Source organism: Trichechus manatus, unplaced genomic scaffold, assembly GCF_000243295.1.
Source record: "Trichechus manatus latirostris isolate Lorelei unplaced genomic scaffold, TriManLat1.0 scaffold00045, whole genome shotgun sequence".
Classification (NCBI taxonomy): domain Eukaryota; kingdom Metazoa; phylum Chordata; class Mammalia; order Sirenia; family Trichechidae; genus Trichechus; species Trichechus manatus.
In genome coordinates, this window is record NW_004443981.1 from 17,791,043 (window position 1) to 17,803,501 (window position 12,459).

A 12,459-nucleotide genomic window follows, 5' to 3' on the forward strand; every position below is an offset into this window, starting at 1 on the left:
AAAGCAAGAGGTCATTAAAAAGACAAGAAGGAAAGAAAAGTCCAAAATGAACGTCAGAAGAGACTCTGAAAATTGCTCTTGAGTGTAGAGTAGCTAAAGCAAACAGAAGAAATGATCACATAAAAGAACTGAACAGAAGATTTCAAAGGGTGACTCGAGAAGACAAAGTATTATAATCAAATGTGCAAAGACCTGGAGTTAGAAAACCAAAACGGAAGAACACGCTGGGCATTTCTCAAGCTGAAATAACTCAAGAAAAAATTCAAGCCTTTAGTTGCAATATTGAAGGATTTTATGGGGAAAATATTAAACGATGCGGGAAGCATCAAAAGAAGATGGAAGGAATACACAGAGTCATTGTACCAAAAAGAACTGGTGGACATTCAACCATTTCAGGAGGTAGCATATGATCAAGAACTGATGGTACTGAAGGAAGAGGTCCAAGCTGCACTGAAGGCATTGGCGAAAAACAAGGCTCCAGGAACCGATGGAATACCAACTGAGATTTAACAACAAACGGATGCAGTGCTGGAAGTGCTCACTTGTCTACGCCAAGAAATTTGGAAGACAGCTACCTGGCCAATCGACTGGAAGACATCCATATTTATGTCTATTCCCAAGAAAGGTGATCCAACTGAATGTGAAAATTATCGAACAGTATCATTAATGTCACATGCAAGTAAAATTTTGCTGAAGATCATTCAAAAGCGGCTGCAACAGCATATTGACAGGGAACCGCCAGAAATTCAGGCCAGATTCAGAAGAGGACGTGGAAGCAGGGATATCATTGGTGATGTCAGATGGATCCTGGCTGAAAGCAGAGAATACCAGAAAGATGTTTACCTGTTTTATTGACTATGCAAAGGCATTAGACTGTGTGAACCTTAACAAATTATGGATAACATTGAGAAGAATGGCAATTCCAGAACACTTAATTGTGCTCATAAGGAACCTGTACACAGACCAAGAGGCAGTCGTTCGAACAGGACAAGGGGATACTGCGTGGTTTAAAGTCAGGAAAGGTGTGTGTCAGAGTTGTATCCTTTCACCATACTTATTCAATCTGTATGCTGAGCAAATAATCTGAGAACCTGGACTATGTGAAAAAGAACGTGGCATCAAGATTGGAGGAAGACTCATTAACAACCTTTGTTATGCAGATCACACAACCTTGCTTGCTGAAACTGAAGAGGACTTGAAGCATTTACTGATGAAGATCAAAGACCACAGCTTCAGTATGGATTATACCTCAACATAAAGAAAACAAAAATCCTCACAACTGATCCAATAAGCAACATCATGACAAATGGAGAAAAGATTGAAGTTGTCAAGGATTTCATTTTACTTGGATCCACAATCAACACCCATGGAAGCAGCAGTCAAGAAATCAAAAGATGCATTGCATTGGGCAAATCTGCTGCAAAAGACCTGTTTAAAGTCTTAAAAAGCAAAGATGTCACTTTAAGGACTAAGGTGCACCCAACCCAAGCCATGGTGTTTTCAATCACCTCATATATTTGTGAAAGCTGGAGAATGAATAAGGAAGACCAAAGAAGAATTGATGCCTTTGAATTATGGTGTTGGTGAAGGATACTGAATATACCACGAACTGCCAAAAGAATGAACAAATCTGTCTTGGAAGAAGTACAACCAGAGTGCTCCTTAGAAGCAAGGATGGCAAAACTACATCTCACATACTCTGGACATGTTATCAGGAGGGACCAACCCCTGGAGAAGGACATCATGCTTGGTAAAGTAGAGGGTCAGTGAAAAAGAGGAAGACCCTCAACGAGATGGATTGACACAGTAGCTGCAACAATGGACTCAAGCATAGTAATGATTGTGAGGATGGCAAAGATTGGGCAGTGTTTCATTCTGTTGTACATAGGGTCACTATGAGTCAGAACTGACTCGATAGCACCTAATAACAACAACATGGTCGATTTGGTAAAACTTCCACATATTGTTTCAAAGAATGTGTGTTTTCAGCTGTTGTTGGATGAAATATTCTACGTATGTAAATAGGTCAAGTTTGTTAATCTTTGTTGTTTAAATATTTTCTCTCTCTACCTATATTTTGCCCATTTGTGTTCTATCGATAACTGAGACAGATGTTTTAAAATCTCCAGCCATAATTGTGGCATTGTTGCTTCTTCTTTTAGTAGTATCTGTTTTTGTCTTCTATATTTTGGGGCTGTGTTATCAGGAACATACAGACTTATGATTGCTGTATCTTCCTGTTGGATCGGCCCTTTATAATTATGAAAGGATTTTCTTTATCTCTAGTTATGCTTCTAGCCTGAAAGTCTACTTTGTGTGATATTAATAGATATTGATAGAGCTACGTCAGCTTTCCTTTGATTAATGTTGGTATGGAATGTCTTTTTTCATCCTTTCAATTTCATCCTATTTCTAGTGTTATATTTAAGGTGTGGCTCATATATCTTACTTTCTTAGTGGTGCTCTTAACACAGACACCATAAGTGGGTGGCTTTAAAGAACAGAAATTTATTTTCTCTCAGCTCTGGAGGCTAGAAGTCCAAATCAGGGTCTCAGACATATCGATTCATTAGTTGTCGGTAGCCCCCAAGTTCCTCGGTTCCTTGGCAATCATCACTGGTATCTGACTTCCTCTGCATGTGCCAGCGTTTGTGTCTAATCTGCTTTTTTTGTAACTAAGAAGTGATTAGGTTTAGGACACACCCTACATTGGTATGGCCTCATTACTGTAACAAAGAAAACCCTATTCCCAAATGGGATTATATCCACAGGTATTGGGGTTAGGATTCCAACATGTATTTTGGGGAACACAATTCAATCCACGACATCATATAAACTGCTGATAGTTGGCTTGTCTTTTGTTTTTACACAAGCCTAGCGTTCCTTTTTTTAAATAGTTAATTTACATCCTTTTTTTTAATAGTTAATTTACGTTTAATGTAATTACTGATACATTTGAGTTTAAATCCAGTTAGTTTTCTATTTATCTGTTCTTTGTTCCTTAATCTATTTTTGCATTTCTTGAGTACATTTTATTATTTCATTTTCCCCTTCTACTGGTTTGTTGAAACAGCATTATTTTCTTATTCTTTTAGTGGCAGCCACGAGTTGGAATCAAATTGATGGCAACAGGCTTTTGGTTTCGGTTTTTAGTGGTGAATCGAGAAATTACAAACTGGATTCTGCACATTAGGCTCTTACAGATTAGAAGCTTCCTCTTGGCAAACACTGAAAGGATTTCAGGACACTATGACTCTACTGATCAGCTGCTGCGTTTTGGGCCGCTGTCATGTATTTAGTTTTACATGTACTCTGTGAATCCGAGTCGGCTCAACGGCATCGAGTTTGGTTTTTGGACTTGGTTAAATATTGTTATTATCTTAAACTTTCAACATTAACTTGTCTCTATTCACTATTTATCATTTTCTGTGCTCTTTATTTCTCCCTGCATTACTATGCGTCCATCTGGGATTGTTTTTCTTCTGCCTCAAGAAGGCTCTTTACTTAATTTTTTCAGTCCAAGTCTGATGGCAATTAATTATCTTGGTTTTTGTTTATTTTAAAATGTCTTTATATATTGCTTTCATTCCAACTTTTTGTTATGGAAAGTGTCAACCATAAACAAAAATAGACAGACCAGCATAATAAGCCACCATATTCCTATCACCTAGCTTCAACAATTATCAGCTCATGCTCAGTCTTGTTTTATTTATACCCAACTCTTCTCCCCCTTTCTATATTATTTTAAAGCAAATGTCATATCATGTTGAAATAGATCATAATCTCAAGAAGATGTATCATTTCATCCATAAATATTTCAGAGGAATCGCTCATGATAAGAATTAAAAAAAACCCCACATTATGTTATATTTAACAAATTCTTAATGTTACTAAATATCTAGTCAATGTTCAGATTTCCAATTGTCTCATAACTATAAATATTTTTTAGAGTTTGTTTTAATCAGAATCCAAGCAATGTGTACACTTTGGTTGATAAGTCAAGTCTTTTTAAGCTACAGCTTTCTCATCCATCTCTTTTCCTCTGTGGAAACCAGGCCACTTTCCGGCAGTTTCCACAGTCTGGATGTTGCTGGTTGTACTCCATGCTTTCTGTCCGCTATTTCCTATAAGTTGGTAGTTGGATCCAGAGTCGTGCTGTCAAACCTAGCAGCCAGTAGTCACAAGTAACAATTTGCATTTAAACTAACCAGCTCTTTGTGTGCACTAGCCAGAGTTCTCAGTAGCCACACGTGGCTACTGGCTCCAGGTTGGATGGCAGAGAGTTCTGTTGGGCGGTGCTGTTTAAATGTTGATCTGATTCGCGTCTGATTTTTGTGTGTGGTGGTGCTGTCTTATGTCATCAGAAAGCGTACATTGTCTGGTTGTCTCTATTCTTGTCACATTAGCAGCCATTCACGATCAGCCTAGACCCATAAGGTAAAGGTTACCAAATGGTAGCGTTCTAACTCCGTTATTCCTTCTTCCTTTATCAGCTAGAATATTTCTATGAAGGAAAATGTCCCTTCACCAGCTTTTTGGTTGTCTAATGGTCTTGTTCACACAGGAAAGGCAGGATAAGTGCTTCTTTACTTCTATTTACCGGTTTTCAAAATAATGAATTAGTTTACTAACGTCATCCAATGATGACTAATACATGGTTTGACATTAGTATGAACTCGTGGATTTAAACGTGTTTGGCGTCTTTCAGTCTGTTGCATTCATTATTCTAATGGAACCACAAATGTCTCATCTTCGGCCGGGGGAGCATCTTCGGATTGGCTCCTGAGTTCTTTTATTTTTATTATTTTATTGTGATGAAAATATATGTAACAAAACATACAGCGTCTCAACGATTTCTACATGTATAAGTCTGGGACAATGATTACATTCTTCAAGTTGTAGAATCATTCTCACTAACCTTTTCCAAATCATTCCACCACCATTAACATAAATTCAATGCCACCTAGGCAAAAGCTCCTCTTTGCCCCTCCCTCTCACCTCTGGTAACCACTAATAATCCTTGGTTTCTATATATTTGCTTATTTTATATATATTTGCTTATTTTATATATGTGATATACATTATACAGTCTTTGTCCTTTTGCAAGTGACTTATTTTGCTCAGCATGATGTCCTGCAGTGCTGTGGATCAGGACTTCATTTCTCTTTATGACTGAGTAGTATTACATTGTATGTGTGGTGCAGTGAATTACTTAATATGATCCTTCTAGCCATGGTCTTGTGACTCCCCAAAATGATTGGGTGGGACTATGCAAATAAGATGCTTATGGCCCACCAAGGGGATTGGGCAGTCTGCTAATAAGCAAATAAAGTGCATGGAACCTAATGAGGGGAATGGTCAGTTTTGCCATCCCACTAGGCTTAAAATGAGCCAATCGCAGAAGCGGAGGGGGAATCTCACTACCACAAGAAAGAAGAGCCAGCAGCAGAGGGTGTCTTTTGCACCCAGGGTCCCTGTGCTGAGAAGCTCTTAGACCCAGGAGACAGACAGAGATAGAGAGAGAGAGAGAGAGCTGTAACGCTGAAGATGGCAAGAGACAGTGCAGCAACAGCGGCAGCTGCGTGAGCAGCAAGAACCAGGAGACCAGCACGAGATGGCTGCAGTGGGCTTCCCGGCCCACGGAGTGAGGTGGCTACGGTAGGTGTGCCACCCCATGCAGCAAGAGAGCTGAGCGCTTTCAGTCAGGAGGCTTGCTGGCAGAATGGGGTGTCTCCGGGCACTTGGTGGAGCTAAAGAGCTTTGAACACTTGCCCAAGCAGGGCCGAGAGGTCGAGAGAGAGGCCTGCCTGCAGGCACAGCCGAGAAGCTATCCTGATTGAAGAACTGTATCCTGAGTGGTTCCTGGTCCTGTGTTGTACCCCGTTACTTCCTGTGATGATCAAGGTTGTGTGTCAACTTGGCTGGGCCCTGATTCTCAGTAGTCTGGCAGTTGTATAACGATGTGATCACCTCCATGATGAGATCTGCTGTGAGTAGCCAATCAGTTGAGGAGGGAGTTTCCTTTGGGGTGTGACCTACATCCAATATATGTGGACTTTCTGGCAAAGCTCGCTGGATTTTGCTCTGCTCTGGATCTTGCATTCAGCTTGTCAGCATCTAACTCCAGTTCTTGGGACTCGGGCCAGCAGCCTGCCATCTTACATGCCGACCTTGGACTTGTAGGCCTTCACAGCTGCGAGTCGTCATCAGCCTGCCGTCCGACTGCGGATCTTGGGTTTGCCCCTGCAGCTACGTGAGTCAGGAGAAGCCTCCAGCCTGGTGCCTGACGCCTGGCCCGTGGACCTGGGACATGCCAGCCTCTACAACCGTGTGAGCCGTTTCTTTGAGATAAATCTCTCTCTCTCTCTATATATATATATATTTCACTGGTTTTGCTTCTCTAGAGAACTCAGCCTAAGACACTTTGCTAATAAACCCCATAATCTTGAGTATGGTCTGTGAGTTCTGTGTGGTCACTGCAACAAATTATGAAACCCAGCAGAGAAGCAGAGAGTGTCATGGAGGGATGGCTGGTGTCAGAATTGGTAAAAAGGTTGGAGAGAAGAAGTATCTCTGACCTCTGCCTCACAGGAGTCGGCCTGGGGCTGATGCTGATTCTCCTCTCTCCCCCTGAAGTTACAGGGGCTCTGATGCCCCTTCTACAGTTGGTGCCACGTTGCGTTTCTCCACCACCTGCTGACGGACATTTCGGTTGTCTCCCCTTCCGGCTGTTGTGAAAAGTGCCGCAGTGAACATTGCTGCACAGGCTTCAATTTGTGTTCCTGCCTCCACTGCTCTGTTCTGATACTCGGGAGTCGGTTCATCTGATCCTGCCCCCTTCCTGAAGGCTGTAATCACTAATCTTCATTTAGAAGAATTCTGATTTCTTCCTTATTTGATTTGGGTCTAGTTTGAGAAACATAAGATCTTGCTACTTTTTGTTTAACAGTCAACATCCATGGAAGCAGCAGTCAAGAAATGTAATGACATATTGCACTGGGCAAATCTGCTGCAAAAGACTGCTTTACGGTTTTAAAAAGCAAACAGGTCACTTCAATGACTAAGATGCGCCTGACCCAAGCCATGGACTTCTCAGTCATCTCACAGGCATGTGAAAGCTGGACAATGAAAAGGGAAGACAGAAGGATTGACACATTTGAATTGTGGTGTTGGAGAAGAATATTGAATATTCCATGGACTGCCAGAAGAATGAACAAATTAGTCTTAGAAGAAATACAACCAGAATGTCCCTTAGAAGCAAGGAAGGCAAGACCGTCTTGCTTACTTTGGACATGTTAGCACTGGACCATGTTTGATAAAGCAGAGGGTCAGTGAAAATGAGGGAGATCTTCAATGAGATGGATGTTATATTGGAGTCATAAAACAAGATGCTGGATGTAGAACAGCCAGGAGGTGGGGCTGGTGAGTGCTGCCAGGGCCGAACACACAGAGCTGACCCCTGTGCGTGACATCCCGTGTATGGATGGGAGTCTGGCCTTCCTGGACACGCTACTTAGGTTACTGCATTACAATATCCACAGAAATGCTGTTGTAACCTTTTTTTTTTTTTTGGATATACTGGGTTTTATTAACTTTTAGAAATTATGCAAAGTGAGCATGTACGTAAGTTTAAAACCCCAAGAGAAATGGTGATGTCGCTGTGTGCCGTAGGTCGCTTCCGACTCCTCGTGACCCCACAGGACAGGGGAGAACCGCCCCCAGGGGTTCGCAGGCTGAAATCTTCACAGGAGCAGATAGCCAGGTCTTTCCTCCTACGGAGCAGCTCATGGGTTTAAACCGCTGACCTTTTGGTTAGCAGCCAAGTGCTTAACCATCATGCCACCGGGGCTCCTACAAGGGAAATGCAGGGTATTAAACGAGAAATAGAAGATAAATTTGAGACATAAAACAAGAAAATTCCAGTCTGTGAATCCAAATAAAAGGACACCTCGCTTCCTACAGAAGTGATACTTCAGTGTGTTAATGAAGAAGTCGCTGATTAGGAATAGAGCACAAGACAGTTCTACAACTCTTCACTAAGCTTCTGTTGTTTTAAGCCAACTGGTCTGTGGTAACGGACAGTAGCCTGGGTACCCCAAGGCGCCGCTTGGGGAAGGCCGATCTAAGCATGCTGTGCTACCTGCACGTGTCAGCTGTCGGCCGCAATTAACAGAACAGCTCACCCAAAGGAGCTTAAACAACCAAACCAAAACCAAACCAGTTGCCACGGAGTCATTCCCACTCATGGTGACCCCGCGTGTGCCAGAGTAGAACCATGCTCCATTAGGTTTTCAATGGCTGATTTTTTGGAAGTAAATTGCCAGGTCTTTCTTTTAAGGAGCCTCTGGGTGGATTCGAACCACCAACCTTTTGGTTAGTTGCAGAGTGCTTAAGCGTTTGCACCACCCAGGGACTCCTAGCTTAAACAACAGTGAGGGTTTTTCTTGTCTGTTTCACGTACAAAGGATAAGGTGGCTGGACCCAGTTGAGCAACGGCAGGGATTGAGATTGGCCACTCTGCTCTCCCCTTGGTTTCGAGATGGCTGCTGCAGCTCCAGCATCACATCCTTACCCAGCAAAGGCCTCAAGTGGAGGGCAGAGTGTCTTAGCTCACCCTACCTCTTTAATGGGAGGAAGAGTATCCTACCCTCTCCTCTACCAGCCGACTTCCCCTCATATCTCTTTGGCCAAAAACTGGTCATGTGCCATGTCCCTGGGTGGTGCAAACTGAGTTAATCGCTCAGCTACTAGACCAGAAGGTTGGAGGTTTGAATCCACCCAGAGGCACCTCAGAAGAAAGGCCTGGCAATCTACTTCTGAAAGGTCACAGCCTTGAAAACCCTACGGAGCACAGTTCTACCCCGACACACATGGAGTGGTCGTGAGTGGGAACTGACTTGACAGCAACTACTTTGGTTTGGTTTTGGCCCACACCCAGGCTGGGGCCAGCCCTCTCCCTCTAAGACCACCAGCTCTCCACTGAAGGAAGAACAAGAATGAAAGGCTTTGGGGCAGGAGGACGACTGAGTGAGGAGCTGAGCCAGGGATCAGGGGCATGAAAAAAGCATCCCTCTTCTCTGGTGACCCGTGAGCCCTGAGGAAGGAGTCTCCCTGGGGCTGGGGCCTTCTTCCCGCCAGTCCACCCATGAGGGCTGCAGGGCTAGGGGTACGTGGTGGGGGGTTCCAGCTCGAGGGCGGAGCTGTGACAGCACACTCAGGACACCCGACTAGCTTGTTATCATGTTACTCCTCCCCATGGTAGGACAGCCCTCTGAAGCCCAGGGCCAAAGCCGTGAGGATGAATGCGGGGGCCTGGCCAGTGGGGAGCACTCTGCTCCTCTGCTGACCCCCTGTGGCGGGCCCCAGTGTCCTTCAGGAGGGAGGCTCAGGGGTGTGGCGGACATAGCTCTGAGCAGCACAGCCCCCCAGTTCACCCCCCCAAGGCTTTAGATGTTCTGGGGCTAGTGACGACCAGCCACCAGCCCCCCAGCCAGGCTCTTGAGGTGCAGGTGCCCCATCAGCTGTGGGTCCATGGGAAGCCTCAGCTGGGGTGCATGATTAATTCTGAACACAATGTGGCTGCTCAGGCATGGACCTGGGCCTCCTGCTGGCGGCAGATAATGACCTCCGAGGAGACCAGCCAGCTGTCAGCGGTCTGGTCCTTTCTAGCCGATTGCTGTCCTTTCCCTGTGGAGTTACAGCAGAATCTGCCCTCTGCTGGGCATGTGAGTTCTGCATCATTCCTCCCAGTTGGCTGTGCATCCTTTGATTTTAAGATTTCATTTATGCAAAATGTCTCCGTTTGTAATGTAATCGAATTTATCAAAAGTGTTTCTAGTCATGCTTAGAAAGGCCTTCCTCATCCTGAGACTATTAAACACCCTCCTCATTTTCTTCTAATGCTTTTGTGGTTTTGATCTTTTGCATTTGTATTTCTGGTCTGTCTGGGATGTATTCCGGGGTGAGTGCGGCATGCTGCCCCCTCTTTCTCCAGACGGCTACCCAGCGGTTCCAAGACCCTTTATTAAATGATGCTCTTTTCCTCATGGATTTTAAATGTTCAGATGCGCATTCGCTAAATGACCCTGGGCGTCTGTGTGTATTCTGTCCACTGGCCCGTGTGTCCAGTCTCCTGCCTGCACAAACGGTTCTGGTCCGTTCGATGACAGACTCTGCTCCCTGCCGGGCTGAGCCACCTCAGTCTTTCAGGATTTTCCAGGCTGTTCATTCTGACACCTTCACTTTTCTCACAAACTTCAGAGCTGGCGCGTCTAGTTACCGGAAACATCCTAGAGCTACTTCTACTGGGATTGCATTCCAGGTGTGATCAGCTCGGGGGAACCTGTAGCCTCACCTTCGTCATGTTTGCCTCGGTCTCTGCTGCCTTCCCATCTTCTCTGCAAGCTGCTGGGGCTCTGGCGAAGCCCTGCTCTATGCCCCTTCCTCTGCATCACAGCCCCTCCCGGCTGGCTCCAAGTAGCAGCCATACCTGATGGTACCTGTTAGGGCTTGTGTCCCCTAAAAGGTATGTTGAACTTCCTAACCCCCGTACCTGTGAATGTAACCTTGTTTTGAAATAGGGTCTTTGCCGATTTTATCAGTTAACACGAGGTCACAGTCTCACTGGAGCAGGGTGGGCCCTAACCCCGTTTGAGTGGTGTCGTGTAAGAGAGAAGAGACCCACAGAGGAAACACAGCCATAAGCAGGTATATCTACAAGCCAAGGAGCGCCTGGGGCACCAGAAGCTGGGAGACAAGGAGGACCTTCTCCCAGAGTCTTTAGAGGGAACACGGCCTTGCCAACACCTGGATCTCAGACTCCCGGCCTCCAGGACTGAGAGAATACATTTCTGTTCTTAGCCCCCCGTTTGTGGGGCTTTTCACAGCGGCCCCAGACTCCCGCACACTGCCTAATACTGCCCCCCTAGCTCTGTCCGGGGCTCCCAGTGCCTCCCCAGGCCTCTCTGCCCTTCCAGGCAGCACTCCCACACCTGCTCGTCTGGCCTGGGTTCCCTGCCCAGTGGCAGCCACTGAGTCCAGGCAGGACTCAGGAGGACGTGGGCACCAGCCTTGGCTGCCCACTCCCTCACCTTGGCCAGAATCAGATCCTGGTAGGAGAAAGATGAACAGCTTTTGTGATGGGCCATTTACCCAAGGGTGGGCAAGGCCAGCACGGATGCTGAAGGCCCAAGAAGGGGGGAAAGGGCACTGAGCGGGAGCTGGGGTTTCAGAAAAAGGACCAGCCTGCGCCCAGCAGGAAGGGAGCTGGGACACTCCCAGACTGGCTTCTCCCACCCCCCTGGTGACAAAGCTCACCTGGAGGCCAGTGTGTGTGTATGGGGTGGGGGGGGAGTAACTGATGCTGTCCTGAGGGAGGAAGCAGCCGGACAGGCACAAGGAGAACACCCACTCACCCCCTCTGTCCACTCTCCCTTCCAGACCCTCCCAAACCTGCCCCCCCGACCCCGCCCTGCCTGTTTCAGCCCAGGGCCTCTTGTTGGACACCTGACAGGACCCTGGCCCTGGTCAGGCTCCTGCCATCCATGCCATCTGGTGCCCAGGGTGCTCTCTGAAGCCCTCACCAGAGCAGGTCTGGGAGGCATCTAACCCTCTCTAGTGCCACACTGTCCTTGGGAGAAAGTCCAAACTCCTTGAGCACTTGGGTACAGGTCTCTCCCCTGGCCTGCCTCCCCCCTCCTCCCTCTGTGGCAGTCTGTGCTCCCACCCGCGGGTTCTACCTGTGAGCGCACGGTAGCAGTGCCCACTGACCCCTCCCTGCCCTCTCCTCACGCATGTGGATTTCCATCTACACTCTGGGGCCAGTCCCACCCCAGCCGGCACAAGTGCCCGGTTGGCCCAGGGGCAGTGGGGGGCCTGGAACGCTCGGTGGCCCGAGACAAAGCCCGACTCCCCAGCCGGCACCCTCCTCGGGGCCCCTTCCCCTAGGACCTCCCCCTTTCGGCCCCTCCTCCACGCCCCCCCACCTGGAATGCAGCCTTGCCTGCAGGGCAATCTCTCCCACCCCGCCCCTGGCGCTAATCTCTTGCCTCTGGGACACCGGACACCGCTGTAGTGGCGCCCGGCCTCGAGCGAGCACCAGGAGAACTGACCCGGGAGCTGCGAGCTACGCGGGAGGGCGCAGCCCCGCCCGCCCTCGGCAGTCCCGGCCCACCAGGGCGCTCAGGTAGGCGCTGTCGGCGACCACGACCCCCCGGCCCCGCTTAGAGCGCCTGGGGGCGGGTGGGCGGAACTCGGACCCCCAGCCCAGCCGGGTCTCCAACCACTCCTCGCTCGGGCCGGCGGGGCCAAAGGTTGGGGGCAAGGGGCGCGGCCGGAGCCTGACTCCCGGGCGGGGTTAAGCGTTAACCAGCGGGCCCGGGGCCAGGACCGGGGCTGGCCGGGTACCCGGATCCGCCGGACACGCAGGGCGGGTCCCCGAGCTGAGACGGAGGGGCGGCG